General features: G+C 44.0%; 1 protein-coding gene across 10 annotated transcripts in view; it reads left to right on the forward strand.

Moving 5' to 3' along the window:
* Hivep3 (HIVEP zinc finger 3) overlaps window positions 1–14282 on the forward strand; it is a 405958-nt gene that overhangs the window by 137527 nt on the left and 254149 nt on the right. For 2 of the 10 annotated variants that reach the window (XM_070017188.1, XM_070017190.1), the window contains exon 2: window positions 898–976. The exons of 6 other annotated variants lie outside the window; for them this stretch is intronic. The gene's annotated coding sequence lies outside the window, so the exon portion shown is untranslated. Of the gene's footprint in view, window positions 1–897; window positions 977–10493; window positions 10540–14282 lie in introns of all 10 variants that reach the window. 2 more of the 10 variants (XM_070017191.1, XM_070017187.1) reach the window with 2 other exon arrangements.

The raw sequence follows: 14282 nt of genomic DNA on the forward strand, positions 1-14282 counted from the left end.
TGGTGCTGAGGAATGGAACCCAGGGCCTCATGCATGCAAGGCAAGCACTCTACCACTGAGCCACCTTCCCAGCCCCAGAAGAGGACTTCTGGGGACTGTCATTTTCTAGCAGAAGTGTCTAGCCAGCCAGGGCTGAGTTCTGCCTGGGGATCCACAGCTTCAGCATGTTCATGGATACAGCTGTGCATTTCCTCTTTTATTTTTTAAAACCTAATCCATCCTTTAGGAGTAAATCAACATATGCTTTCTATTACTCAAGATAAACCTGGCATTTTTCCTACAAAGCTAAACATATACAACTATGACCAGTAGTTTTACTTCCAGGTATTTGCCCAAGAGAAATGAATATATATTTTGACAACAAAGGCTTAGCCATAGATAGATGTCTATACAACTTTATTCATAATGGCCTCAAATAACCCACATTCTTACAACTAGGGAATGACAGGAGACTTGTAGTGCATCCATTGGATGAAAGTGCTCAGAGATAAAGAGGGACAGTTGTGGGTGTTTGCTGTAACATGCCTGGGTTGTCATAGCCAGATATGAAGAGTACGTGTTGTACATTCCCATTGCTGTGAAAGTTCTAGTGCAGGCGAAACTGACTGGTGGAGGAAAGTCAGAGCAGTGACTGCCTTGGAGTAGAGTGAGGAGAGGTAAGAGCAGGGATTAACCAAAGAGGTACTGTGAAATTTCTGGTATCTGGGAAATAGGACAAGATGTTGCCACTTCTTGATTGAAGTAGTGGTTGCCTGATACATAAAAAATGGTCACAAACCATCCAATTGTTTGCTTCACATGTACATTTTACTGTGTATAAGCTATATCTCAATGAAGTTGATTTTTTAATAAAAGAAGTTAATGAATCTATTTCTTCCTTTTATGTTCTTGATATAGATCCATGTGGCTGGCTGAAGACTGTAATCCTAGCTACTTGAGAGGCAGAAATTGGGGGATGGCAGCCCTGGCATAAAAGGTTTGAAAGACTCTATCTCAACCAAGGCTGGGCAAGTTGGTGTGCTCTTCTATCCCAGTTTCATAGGAAGCACAATGGATAAGCACAGTGGTGTGTGCTATCATCCCTAGAGATGTAAGGAAACAAAATTGGGAGGACCACAGTTTAGGGAGGCCTAGGGATTATATCAACTGTTTGGTTTTAGCCAGTCTTGTTTGCATGGTTCCAGGAAATAAAATAACCAATATTTAGTGAGTATTTCACATGTGTCAGACCCGTTCCTAAGTAGTTCATGTGTACTAACTCATTTGATCATTTTCATTACACAACATAAGGGGTTTTGTTATATTTTCATTTTATATATATATATATATATATATATATATATATATATATATATATATATACATATATATATATATATACAGACACACACACCTTGATCATATTTAACTCATTTAATTATAATGAAATCATCTGAAGTCGATATCATATTCTCAACTTATTGATGTGGAGACCATAAAACAGAGAGATGAAGTAGCTTGCCCATAGTCACATAGCTGGCCAGTCTAGAGGAATCAAGAATGAACTAATCTGGCCAAGTTGGCTCTACCGACAATCCCATTAACTACCACCTTAATCTGCCTCTGTCACACATCCACTTATACCTACAGATGTGTCCTTTAGTGGACAGTGGAAAGTTATTTATTTATTTATTTATTTTTGTCGGTCGTAGGGCCTGAACTCTGGGCCTGGGCGCTGTCCCTCAGCTCTTCAGCTCAAGGCTAGCCCTCTACCACTGGAGCCACAGCACCACTTCCGGCTTTTTCTGTTTATGTGGTGCTGAGGAATCGAACCCAGGGCCTCATGCTTGCAAAGCAAGCACTCTACTGCTAAGCCACCTTCCCAGCCCCTGGAAAGTAACTTTCTATTGTCTTCCATATTATTGCCTTGATTAGTAAGCTCATAAATAGATTGTTCCTTTATCAAAGATTTATTAAATTTGGAAGTCTTATTGATTGGAACATTAATTATAGATCTTTAAGGTAGACAGCAGTGTACATTTGGACTTTCAGCGTATGAACAAGACTTTTGAATGCTTTAATTAGTTTATCCATTCAAAAACTATTTGCAGAATGAAACTGTACTCCAATGCAGGCACTGTGTCAGGTGTTGGGGGTAAAATGACAAACAAATCAGATTAACATCTCTGTCCCCATGGAGCAATAATCTAATGAGATGGACAGAGTTTTGTGCATATCATTATGTAATTATAAAGTTGAAATGAGAGAGTCATGCTGAGAATGTACCCATAGTAGGAGCTCAGTAATCACTGGTTGAATCAATGAGTCAGTGAGTGAATCACCCTGACTGGGAGAGGGAAGAGTCTTTGGAGAAGTATTTCAGCTACTGTCTGAGGTTTGAGCAGGTTAGCCAGGTCAGCATGGGAATGAGTGCGAGTGATTGTCTTGACTATAGCCTCCTCGCTTCCTGGAGTCACAGGAACTCTACATTTGGGAATCCACAAACATCTGCAATCTCAGGTTCTTGTCTCAGGATTGGTACCCTAAGAAAAGCCTTCTCCTCTTGCAGTCACATGTACATTCTGTTTTGTTTCAAATCTGTTCAGACACTGTCTAGGCTGTCTCATTGTTTGTCTCCCAGTATGTCACCTAAAAGGTTTGTTCCTCAGTAATTTCCATTCTCACAATGTCTGCAGCAATGTCTGATTTCCTTTCCTCTAGAAACAACAGATTATCAGCTTCACGATGAAAGCAAATGGAAGGAGCACTTTCACTGCACAAAAAAGTGGATGTTTTCGGCTTTACTTAATCTCTATACAAAAGCTACAGTGTATACAATTTAATGAATTTGGATATATACATACCCCCATGATGCCATCATCACAACTGAGATAATAAACATGTTTCCCTAGTTCTTTTACTAAAAAAATGACTTCCTAGATAAGATTGCTGAATGTCTGTGCCCCTTTACATGGAGCAATCAGTCTGGTTGGAGTGTGTGACTCTCTCCATCCTGGCTGTGTCCTTGATGTTGGAGCTTGGGTGAGGCTTCATGAGGCTTTAGGTCACTGTGGCCATTACCTCCAGTTGGTATCTCTTGGCAACATTGAGAATTGAATTTGCTTGGTGTGTAAGCCCCTTGAGTGTGACACTCAGTTTTCTCAGTGACATGAGGTGACTGATCTCTTGAAGGGGTTATGTTTAAGAATAAGCAGTTGTTCACAATGGTCCCATTCTGAAGTCTTCAGTAAGCAGTGTGGCAGAAGTGTTTCACCTGCCTCTGTTCAACAGACACAGTAGTCAGTAGGGTGTAGAAACTGAAGAGGAAGGAGGCTGGATGCTCAGGTTGGGGGTGAGGAAGAGTACACCAACAAAATCCACTGGGTTGAATCCCAGCTTTGCTGGGAGCTAGCCCTCCCAAGTTCAGGAAAATTATTTGACAGTCTGAGCATTAGCTTTCTCATCTACAAAGGGAAAGGATGGGAATGGCTATTTCTTGAGCAATTACTGATCACAGCCAGCATGCTTTCACTGTTATTCTTTTGTGTTACTGGGATTTTGAACTCAAAGCCTTGGACTTGTCATGCAGATACTCTACCACCTGACCCATGCTCCTGGCCCGGATTTTCTTTTGACTTTTGTTTGAAGTATTTTTATGGATGCTTCACAACTTTATGAAATAAGCATTAGGACTCATGGAGCCATTCAGAAAGCTGAGGCTTGGGTAATGCCATACCCAGAAGAGCACTTACGAACCTCAGTACTTAGGTTTGAACCCCAGACACCTGCTGCTGTGGCCCAGGCTTTCTCTCTTCTTCTTTGTTCCCACTGAGGTGGTGTGGGGGGCTGGAAGTGTCATGAGCAGGTGTGCTGTAAGCTGAAAGCAATCATTTGTTGTTCTTGTTCCTCTTGGAGAATGTATTCATTCAGTTGCAATCTGCACTTGCTACTGCTCTTTTAGGACTGAACACACACACGCATGCGTGCGCGCGCGCGCACACACACACACACACACACATACACATGTGCGTGTGTGCGCCATCTGAGTCTGTGCTCTTCCCAAGAGTCTTTTGTCAGTCTATCTAGCTACAGAAGGTGGAGGGCTTACTTATGTAATCCATGGCAAGGTGGCTACCTTTCACTGTCAGCAGGCTACCTTGTCCTCTTTGCACAAATCTGCAAATTTGTGCAGGAACTACTCTGTTTCAGGCACTGCTCTGAGCTATGCTATTGCAGAAGTTAAAGCCTCTGTCTGATGGAGCTTAAATTCCAGTGAGAAAAGCAGAAAACCAAGTCCAAGAAAACCCCACTAAAAATGTATATAAACTATTGGTAGTGAGCAGTGATCTGTGCTCGGAAGATAATACCACTTGTGGTACACACTGTAATCTCAGTTACTGGGAGGTTGAGGCAGGAGGATTGCAAGTTTGAGTCCAGTCTGGTCTCCATAGGAAGACCCTATGGCTTCTTAGGGAGTCTGGTTAGATAGTGATAGAATACCAGAGCCTAGCATGCATAAAGTGTTAGCTTCAACCTCTCACACTACAAAACAAAAAACAAAAAGCCCAAGACAAAGCAAGATAAGGAAGAAGGCCATTATAGCTTGAGTCTATATTATCCCACGAGAGTGGTCAGTGAAGCCAGACAGGTGGCTGGTGCTAGTGGGGTAAGATTCAGGAAGCCAATGCAAAGACCTCAATGATAATGATGAATTACTTTCACTGCCCAGAGATTTGCTTTTCCCCATCTCAAGGGTGAGGAGAAGGACAGAGACCAGATGGGACACTGTGGCCAAGGTCCAGAGGAGAGTAGGTGTGGTCCAGGCAATGAGATACTGGCTTTGCTTAGAAACAAAGCTGGCAAGACTTAACCATGCCCTGTGCCATGTTCTCTGTGTCTGCACAGGAGACAACAGTAAAAGGCCAAGTTAAGTCAATGACTCGGTAGTACTTTCTTACTGGGAAGGCCGGGGTGGGTGAACAGGGTTGCATGAATGAGGTTGGGGAAGACCTCACAGTGCAGAGTAGGGGCCACTGGACCTTGGGCTTTTCAAGATTAAGCCTGAGGGAGCTAAAACAGCAATCTACATAATAAATGTTGTTTTCTCAATGGAATGCATGCAACAAGGAAGTCATCCTGAGGCCCTGTGCAGGTAGAAAGCCTGAGGTGAGTGAGTGGGTAGATAGGCACGAGTGGAGACCCAAAATAAGAGCAATGGTGGAGGAGGCTGATGGATGACAACCAGTACAAGATGGTACAGCTCTTTCTTGTCAGTCAGGTCTGTAACCTGCATTGCTGATTTTCCCTACCACCTGTTCTTATAAAGCCTTTCAAACTTGTGGAGGAGATGGGGGAAAACCAGTTCTATAAGGATACAGGTGGACCTGTTGCAACAATGAGAAGTACAAGTTGTCATGTCCAAAACGAGCTTTACAACGTCCGTGGGCGGGGGGGGGGAGGCTGGGAAGGGATGTGAAGGGTAAACAAAGGAGGAGGCTGCAATGCTTGGTAAGAAATGTACGCATTATCCTGCCCATGTAATTGTAACTCCTCTGTACAGTATGTTCACAAATAAAATTAAATTAAATTTTAAAAAAAGCCTTTCAAGCTAAAAATGCAGTTTTACATTTTCAAAAAGGTTGCAAAGCAAAAAGCAAAAGAGAGACAAAGAATATACAACAGAGACCCTATGCCAAGCTCACAATGTTTGCCCTCTGGCTCTGGGTAAAGCCCTGCTGTAGTCAAGGATGGCTTGGGAGTAAGATTCAAAGGCCACCTACCCTACCCCTTACCACTCTCTGGAAGATTGTACTTGAACTCTGATCACAGAGGCAGACCCTGGTCCAGAAATACTCTCTGCAGAATGCTGTCTCCCTGGTCACCCTATAGAGGATCACCTCGAGGTGGGGAAGGGGATCAGTAGCCATGTTAAGACTGAATGACTAGGAGGATAAGATCTCTGGCTCATCACCATGGTAGTGAGGATGCTGGGAATGATAGAGAATATATTTTGTAAACTTTAAAGAAGACAGTTGTCTTTTATGCCTGAAATGCTCAGCAACAGTCATTCTCTCTGTGTGGGTGTTCCAACCTGGAGTGCCTTTGAGACACAGTCAATGTCTAAGACAAGGCTTGTGTAGTAAGACCTTGTTTTGGCCTTTTCAGTGACATGCAGATGGCCTCCAGCATACCAGGTGTCCCTTTGCTCTGTGCTGCTGACTACCAGGACAATCTGTGGAGGAAGAGACCAGTCTCTGCTGCTTTGAGTGCCTGGGGGAAGGGGCAGGTGTGTTCCTTGGGGAAAGCATCCAGTGTACCAGTTATCATCCAAGACCAAAGAGAACTGAGGCAAAAGAGACTGACTTAGAAAAGGGATAGTCAGAGGAGGAGGAGGAGGAAGATAGACAGGAAGTGATGAAGGACAGAGGTTACCTTTATGAACTTACTTATCCTTCAGCTCCAGGAAAGCTACATTGCTTCTCTGTCCAGAGCCAGTAAATCCCACAGGAGTATCCAGGTCTACTGAGGACCCTTGGCAGGTGTTCTGCTGTAAAGCATGGGCTACGGTTCATGAATTGACCCTGAGCTGCCAACCTCTGGCTCCCAGCTGTGGCTAAAGAAGGGAGGGTCTCTGGTGCTGTGGCCAGGGGTTTCCATCAGGGATTGGACTGCCTCTGAGGGATTGAGGCCACCTGGTAGAAGGGCCACCCCACCCTGTCAGCCTGAGTTATCTTCAGCTCCCATTTAGAGAATGGCTGGTTCTTTCAGAACTTCAGATCCCTGGAGCCTAGGGCTTTGGTGTACCTGTGTGGGAGGATGGACTTAGCTGAACCGTTCTCCACTTCTCTGCCCTGACATGGACAGAGTGGGAGAGGAGGTATAGGGGAGCAGACTTTGATACTCTTTTGCCATCATCTTTTCAGTTTACTTGTCAACTTGTCTTGGTCTATTTGTGAACTCAAAGGCATGAGTTATTTTATTTTACTTTTGTTCCAAATCCTGAAGCCACGTGTAATGGACACATGATGTTCAGCTTACCTAGCACTGCCTATAGACCCAGCTGTTGCTCTTTCCCACTTCTTGCCATCACTGTAACTTAGTAGTATAGCTTGTTCTCTACAAGTAACTCTACAAACTCTACAAACAACTGAAATGTGATTTTGCTCCCATCTAGTAACTTGCAGCTGGATGCATTTCTTTCTTTGTTTTCAAATGCCCCAATCATTTCTAGGAAGGTACCAAGTTCTACAATCATTTAAGATATGGAAGGAGATGGTGATTGTACCAAGAGTAAGGCAGTCTATCTCCCTCATTGGTCCTGTAATGTGGGAAGTAACAGTTTTCTAGAGCATTTCCAAGGAGATCAGAAGATGGGAGGGGGAAAGGGGGGGGGAGGCCTGTACTTCCATAAGATTCGGGATTCAGAGTCTTTCCTGAGTTTTCTCTACCAATGCAACCAGATGGTAAAGGCATTTGAGGGAGGCCCACAAAGTAGCTCTAGCTCACTGCTGGGTCCTTTGGCAGTACCAGATCTCTGACTCACTATTGCCCCAATTGTTGTTTAGCTCAGATGCTATTGTGGAGCAAGAACTTTTCTGGAGAAAATGGATTAAAAAAAGAATCTGATGCTGGTCACCAGTAACTCATGTCTATAATCCTAGTTACACAGGAGGTTGCGAGCTGAGGATCACAGTTCAAAGCTAGTGCAGGCAGGAAAATCCACGAGACCCTTATCCCTGATTATCCACCAAAAAGCCAGAAATAAAGCTAGATGTGGCTCGAGTGGTAAGGCTAAAGTGGTAAAGCACTAGCCTTAAACAAAAAATAAAAATCTCAGGGACAGTGCCCAGGCCCTGAGTTCAAGCCTCAGGACTGGTGCACACTTCCCTCCTACCCCCACCAAGTATCTATATTGAAAAGCTATTGGTTAACTCCTAAAGTCTAAAGGGTCACATCTAATCATGGGATAGTGTGTACATGTTATAAGTCTCTCTCTTTTTTTAAAAAAAAAAACCATCTTGATCTCAAAAACTGGAAGAAAGAGTTCATGTTAATTGTTTCAAGACTTCTCTGGAGTCTTGGAATAAGGAGCTCTGTGAAGGGAATCATGGTGTAGGTGGATGGGCCAGGCTAGATGGGTGTCAGAGGCAGCTGGTTTTCCAGTATGTATAACTAGGATCAGGGTCTGTTACTCTACCCTCACCCTCTTTTAGCTGCTGTAGCAATTCACAACCTATATCCACTGCTCCTTTGGTAGTCTTTCTCATCTAGAATTGGCCCACACATCAGTTACTTTCAGCTGTGTCACTGGGTAGCTGCTATCAAGACATTGCTGTGAATTCCTCTCCATCCTGACAGCAACTCTCCTCCTCTATATTATCCAAGAGTTCTTAAGGGTCAAGCCCTTTGGAGAAGAGAAGCAGCTGAGCCAAGAAATCCACCGGTATATACTTTGTGCCTACTTATGGTGTTCTGACCTCTGTGCTTGAGATCACCCACAGTTTATGGTGCAAGTAGAATTTGGGAGAGGGACCGCTCTGAGGAGAGATAATGGGCTGCTTTAATAAAGCTCCTTTTATTGGAGACTTCAGAAACAATGGGAAATCATACCAGTTTTCTGGACCTTTCCCTTCCTTATTATAAGAAGGAGGATGGGGAATTGAGGGTTTGTCTGTGACATCCTCTACGTCCTTGCAGCTCTCTAACTGTCCTTGCCCATAGCACATATCCAAGTACAGATTTTTCTCTCTGCTGTCTGACCCAGGAGCTCCTGCAAAGCCCCAGGGAGTTTGGGAAGGAGAGAAGAAAATTGCCTGCCAACAATCTCAAGCTACTTGGCAATGTCAAGGGAAGAGCTTGTAGCGCCCTGGGGGAGGAGACTCAGACTAGGGAAATAGAAACCAGTGATGGTCAGCCACCTACTTTTGATGCACAGCCTGGCTTTCTCCAAGATATCTCTAGGATGGATAATTTGAGGGCAGTTTATTGCAGATGGATAACCCCTCCCCCCTCCCAAATTCTTCTTAATTATATCCAAGTTTATGACCTTTCTTTAACTGGGTGCATTTGCCCATTCTCTCCTGCTATCAGCCCTTACCACTGTAAATTTTATTTTATTTTTATTTATTTATTTATTTTTTGGTCCAGTCGTGAGGCCTGAACTCTGGGCCTGGGCGCTGTCCCTCAGCTCTTCAGCTCAAGGCTAGCGCTCTACCACTTGAGCCACAGCGCCACTTCCGGCTTTTTTCTTTTTGCTTATGTGGTGCTGAGGAATCAAACTCAAGGCCTCAGGCATGCAAGGCAAGCGCTCTACCACTGAGCCACCTTCCCAGCCCCACCACTGTAAATTTTAGAGCCAAGGAATGGAGCTTGGAAGCTCGCTTCTTAGTTTCCATTTGACTGATGATGGAGGGACCTTGAACTACTGTTATATGACTTGTCCAAGATCACACAACCAATTAATTGAGAAAGCCAGAGTTAAGAGTATAACTTTACGTATAGTGAAGTGTAAAGATCTTAAACAGAGCCTTAGATCAATATTGACCAACTCATATATTCATACAACCTACTCTCCATTGATAACAGGAACTAAGATCCTTCTCTGTTTAAAAATGTGAAATTACAAAAGGCCCAGAACCTAGTGGGATTTCAGCTTCTGTCTCAGCTTCATTTCCTGCTTGTCCTCACTCTCTGAAATGGCACATGGCCACCTTTCCTTGTCTTTCTTTTTGTTGTCATGAACCTGTATTATTCTTTGAGACAGAGTTGTATTTCTGCCTAGCTCAGGCAGTGTTGTCTAGGAAACCAGAACTATCTGCAGATTTCAGGCTGTGCAGATTGGGTGATCCATAGCGCTGCTCTCTAGAATGGAGGTAGCCATGTTCTCGCCTGCCATCTTTGTACTGTCTTCTGTTTTCTCCATGACACTGTCCTGGCCTTGGGTCATGGCAGAGGTCCTTACCATGTCGTTTCCTTTTATTGTGTGCCTGTCCTAGGGCTTGAACTTAGGGACTGAGCACTATGCCTTAGATTTTTTTTCTCAAGTCTAGTACTCTACCACTTGAGCCACAGTTCCATTTCTAGCCTTTTGGTAGTTAATCGGAAAGAAGAGTCTCACATACTTTCCTGCTGGCTTTCATCAGATCTCAGCTTCCTGAGTAGCTAGGACTATAGGTGTGAGCCACTGGTGCCTGGCTATGCCTTTAAATTTCAAAGTTCTATACTCTTACTCCTCTATAATGTTGAAGTAAAAAATTTGTAATGGTATAGAAATGTCTACTGCAGGAATCTTCCTGTAACAAACAGCCTTGGGAAAGGTCCATATACTATAGGAATTGCTCCTTAGCAGAAGTGGATCTGACCTTCCAGTTTCCCTTCTGAGGAGACAGTCGCTGGTGGCTATCTCTATCAAGAAACCTGTGTACAGATGTTCTGTGTCTGGCGATGTGTGTGGCTAGCAGAGGAGGAATGCCTGTGAAAATTCTACTGCTGTTTGACTCATCTTTGTTTTCTAGGAACTGGAGGAGGTGTGCATTTCACACCATTCATGTCAAGTCCACAGTAAGTTTTCCTCTGCTTTTTGCGTTCATTGCCTTCTTCCCCACAATTGTCATTCAGACAGCTGTGAGCGCTGCTGAGTGCTATCCTTGAGGTGATGCTCTGAAAGGGGACCTGCCTCTCTTCCCTCTCTATCTGTGGAGGGAGAAGCTTGTCTCCGGGTAATGAGGAGCTCCTTGTCTCCACGGATCTTTATCTGATTCCCTGCCTGACTCCTAGAACCCAAGTCTGCTGACTTGCTCTTCCAGGCTCTTTCACAACAAGCTGCTTGTCTTTTGATGGAGTGTGCAATCTCCTGTCTGCTTCCATCTGTAGTTCATCTCCTGGACTCCCTGCATTTCTAAAGAAATCACAGGCAAGCTGGGAGAGAGTGGGGAATGTTGAGAGCCAGGCAGAAATGAGATGGAGAAGGATGTGTGCCAGGAGGTTGGCAGCCACGTGGGAGGTGGAGGAGACAGAGGAGGAGGCGCTGCTAGAAGGGAGGGCAAGCGAGGGGACAGGGGAAGGGAAAAGAAATGACTCAGTTCTTACACACTGAGCATATGTACTGAAGCATGTGCCTCGGTGTGGAAATAGTGAAGCCTTACAGGAGTTTAGCAAAAGAAAGGTCTAACATTCTGGATTCCTAAATATTCTTTTTCCCATCCCTGTGACTGCACTGAACCTGTGGTTAATAAGCTATAAGGAGCTTTGAGAGGGGCTCAGAGCCCACATGAGCTGGCTATGTGTTTGGACAAATAGCCGTCTTACGCATGTTAGACAAAACTTTGTTGTTAATTCCCCTTTGAACAAAAACGAGGAGGCACCATCGGTATCATCCTTCTTGCAGTTAATTCCTGCTTTCTGGATGTGTTGATCTTTTACATTCTTACAGAACTGCTTCAGGTGTCCAACTTTGAACCTACTGCTTCCTTTCCCCAGCCTCAACTTGTGTCACTAGATCTGACACTGCCGGCTCTGCTTTCCAGATGTCAAGTTTCAAACTTCAGAATTGTCTCCTCCCAGTCCTCTTTAACCTCCTGGCAAAATTCGGAATTCATCTCTAAGCTCCGTGGACTTTGCTTTGTGATATCTTGCAGATCTATTTTTGGGAGCAGATCCAGTGGCTTGGTCCAAGCCCTGTGGCTGCCAGCCTGAGCTCTTGTAAAGCGTCCTAGCTTTTCTATCACCTCTCATCTCCTCTGCATCCCCACGAAAAGCTAGAGTCTTTAAGATTCTTCTTTAATTATGTTAATCTGCTGTTCACAAGTTTCCAACTGCTCCCTCCTGTTTGTTGGATCAAGCCCAAACTTCTCTGTGTGGGATTCCAGCTTCTCTCAAATCTGGCCTCCTTCCTCTCTAGTCAGTGCTCGTGGTCTCTGCCTCCCTCGTGTGACCCCTCCTCCCAGGCCAGTAATATAGAAGCCTGTGCAGAACTCTGAGTCCATCTGCTGTTCTCTCAGCTCCCCAGATTCTGGCTTACTTCCTATCCATCTACCTAAAAATTCCCTACCCTTCAAGGTTAACTCGATTGTTTCTGTGTTTAAGTCTGCCTTGCTGAACAAGAGGGTCTCTGAACTGTCCAGCCGAACTGTCTAGATTCTGGTGGCTTTCACTGCTGGCATCTCTTTTAACTTTTGATTTGCTGTCTTGCCAGCCACCCTTGTGAGTGTACTTTTCTTGGTTATGTTATATGCCTTAGAGTAGGGCTGCTGGGGCTTGTACATGACTTTACTTTGGTAATTTGGAAAAAAAGACTTTGATTTTAAAAAGTCTGTCCTTCGTTTTAGTCCTGACTCTGGTTTTCTGTCACCATTACCTTTTTTTAATCCAGTCTTCCAATCAGCTGGTACAGTGCCAGTCACTTTGGTCCAGTGGGGTGGGAAGCTGGCCAGGCCCGGCTTGTATAAGCTCTCGTGCTAGGGTGGAGACCAGTGATAAATAAGTGAACAACACCAACGGCTGCTAGTTATTGATGCCAACTGTGTAGTGGGTGTTCTTTGGGCTTATTTTGATATTCCATATGTTTATTCTTTTACTTAATTCCTTTAATAACCTTGAGCATCAGGTGACATCAGTCCCCAGTGTCACTCAGCCAATAGTAGTGTGGCCAAGACTCATCTCCATTGGGTATTCGTTAGCTTGAGTTTCAGAGTCTCTAGTCTGGCTACCTCTCCTTTACCAAATTCTTACAGTCCCGTCACACTGACTTTCTTTGCAGTAGGACTTTTGTACTTGACATTCTCTCTGCCCAGTCACTACTCTTCCACAAGACCTGTGCACAACAGCTTCCTCCTCATGCAGCCCACGGAGGCCTTCACTGAGCTCCTGTTGCCATATGATTTCCCTGTATCCCTTGAAGCCACTTTCCATCTCTGTCACATTAACTTGTTTTGTTTTCTTTGTAGCTGTTATCACTGTCTGACATTATCTAACATCATTTCACTCACTGGATTATAAGTTCTGTGAAGAACATGATCCATGCCCATCTTGTTCACTCAGTATCTCCAGTACCTAGTATAGTACCCAACAAAGAGTAGGTGCTACTGGAGATGGGGAAAATGAATAAATGAAAGATAATAAACACATCATCTAGAATACAGCCTCCAAAGTGGGGTGTACATATTGAAGACTATGGGAGGGGAGATGATCCACTATGGGACAGGAAGAAAACATGATAGCTAAGTAAATACGCAGATGCATAGGAACACACATACACACACATTATCCTTTATTTCAGTTTTTGTAGATAACAGGTATTAGTCAGCTTTTTGTGGCTGTAACAAAACACCTGAGAGGATAAACATATAAGAAAGGAAGGTTTCTTTTGGCTTATCATTTCAGACTATGATCAATTGGCTTTATTACCTTTGGGTCAGAGATGAGTCATAACATGGCAGGAAGTTTATGGTAGAATAAAAGTACTTACCTCATGGTTGCTAGGAGATTGAAAGAGAGGACAAAGAAAAGACTGGCATCCTGTAATCCCACACCCCTGCCTCAGTGTCATGACTTGCTTCCACTGGGCCCCATCTTCTGAAAGTTCTACCACTTCTCAATGGCACCATGAACAGGAGATTGAGCCCACACATATGGACCTTTAGAAGGGACTTTCCAGGTGTAAACTATAGAAGTAGGTTATAAATACTTTTTACACATATGCTAATCCAGTGTTTACATTCAAATGTTCCTGTTAGGAGATAGGACCCAAGAGCTATGGTGTTCACTGGCCTAGAAAGAGAGTCAGAAGAGGAAACAGGCCACTCCAATGTGCTGCACTCAGTGTGGCCAACAAGTGGTCAGAGTGCAGAAGAAGCATCTGCGAGGTTTCTTCTTCTCCCTTGGATAACTGAAGACTTGATTCAACATATAGTTGTCATTATTTTAGTTATTATTGTTTGAAAACTACCCCACAACATAGAAGCTCTCAATTTTAGACCATTAAGACAAACTAAATGACCATAGTGCTTATGATTGATGCCGTTATAAATGATGAACGAGAGAGTAACTAAGGTATTTGTTAATTACATGGGGATGCTAGCATTGAAGAATTTACATGTGGCTGTCATCAAACAGTGGTTAGATACCCACAGAGTGGTCCTGGTTTTCCAGACTTGCAAAATTAATCTGAAATGAAACATCACCCCAAATTCCAGTCTTCTCATTAGCAAAGGAGAAGGAGGAGTCAGGATGGAGACTGGGGTGTGGGTCTCATTCTTGCCCATTTCTTTCTGTGTGACTTTGAGCAAGTCCCTTTTCTCAGGCCC

The sequence above is a fragment of the Dipodomys merriami genome, unplaced genomic scaffold (genome assembly GCF_024711535.1).
Source record: "Dipodomys merriami isolate MVZ:Mamm:240054 unplaced genomic scaffold, mDipMer1.0.p SCAF_121, whole genome shotgun sequence".
NCBI lineage: Eukaryota > Metazoa > Chordata > Mammalia > Rodentia > Heteromyidae > Dipodomys > Dipodomys merriami.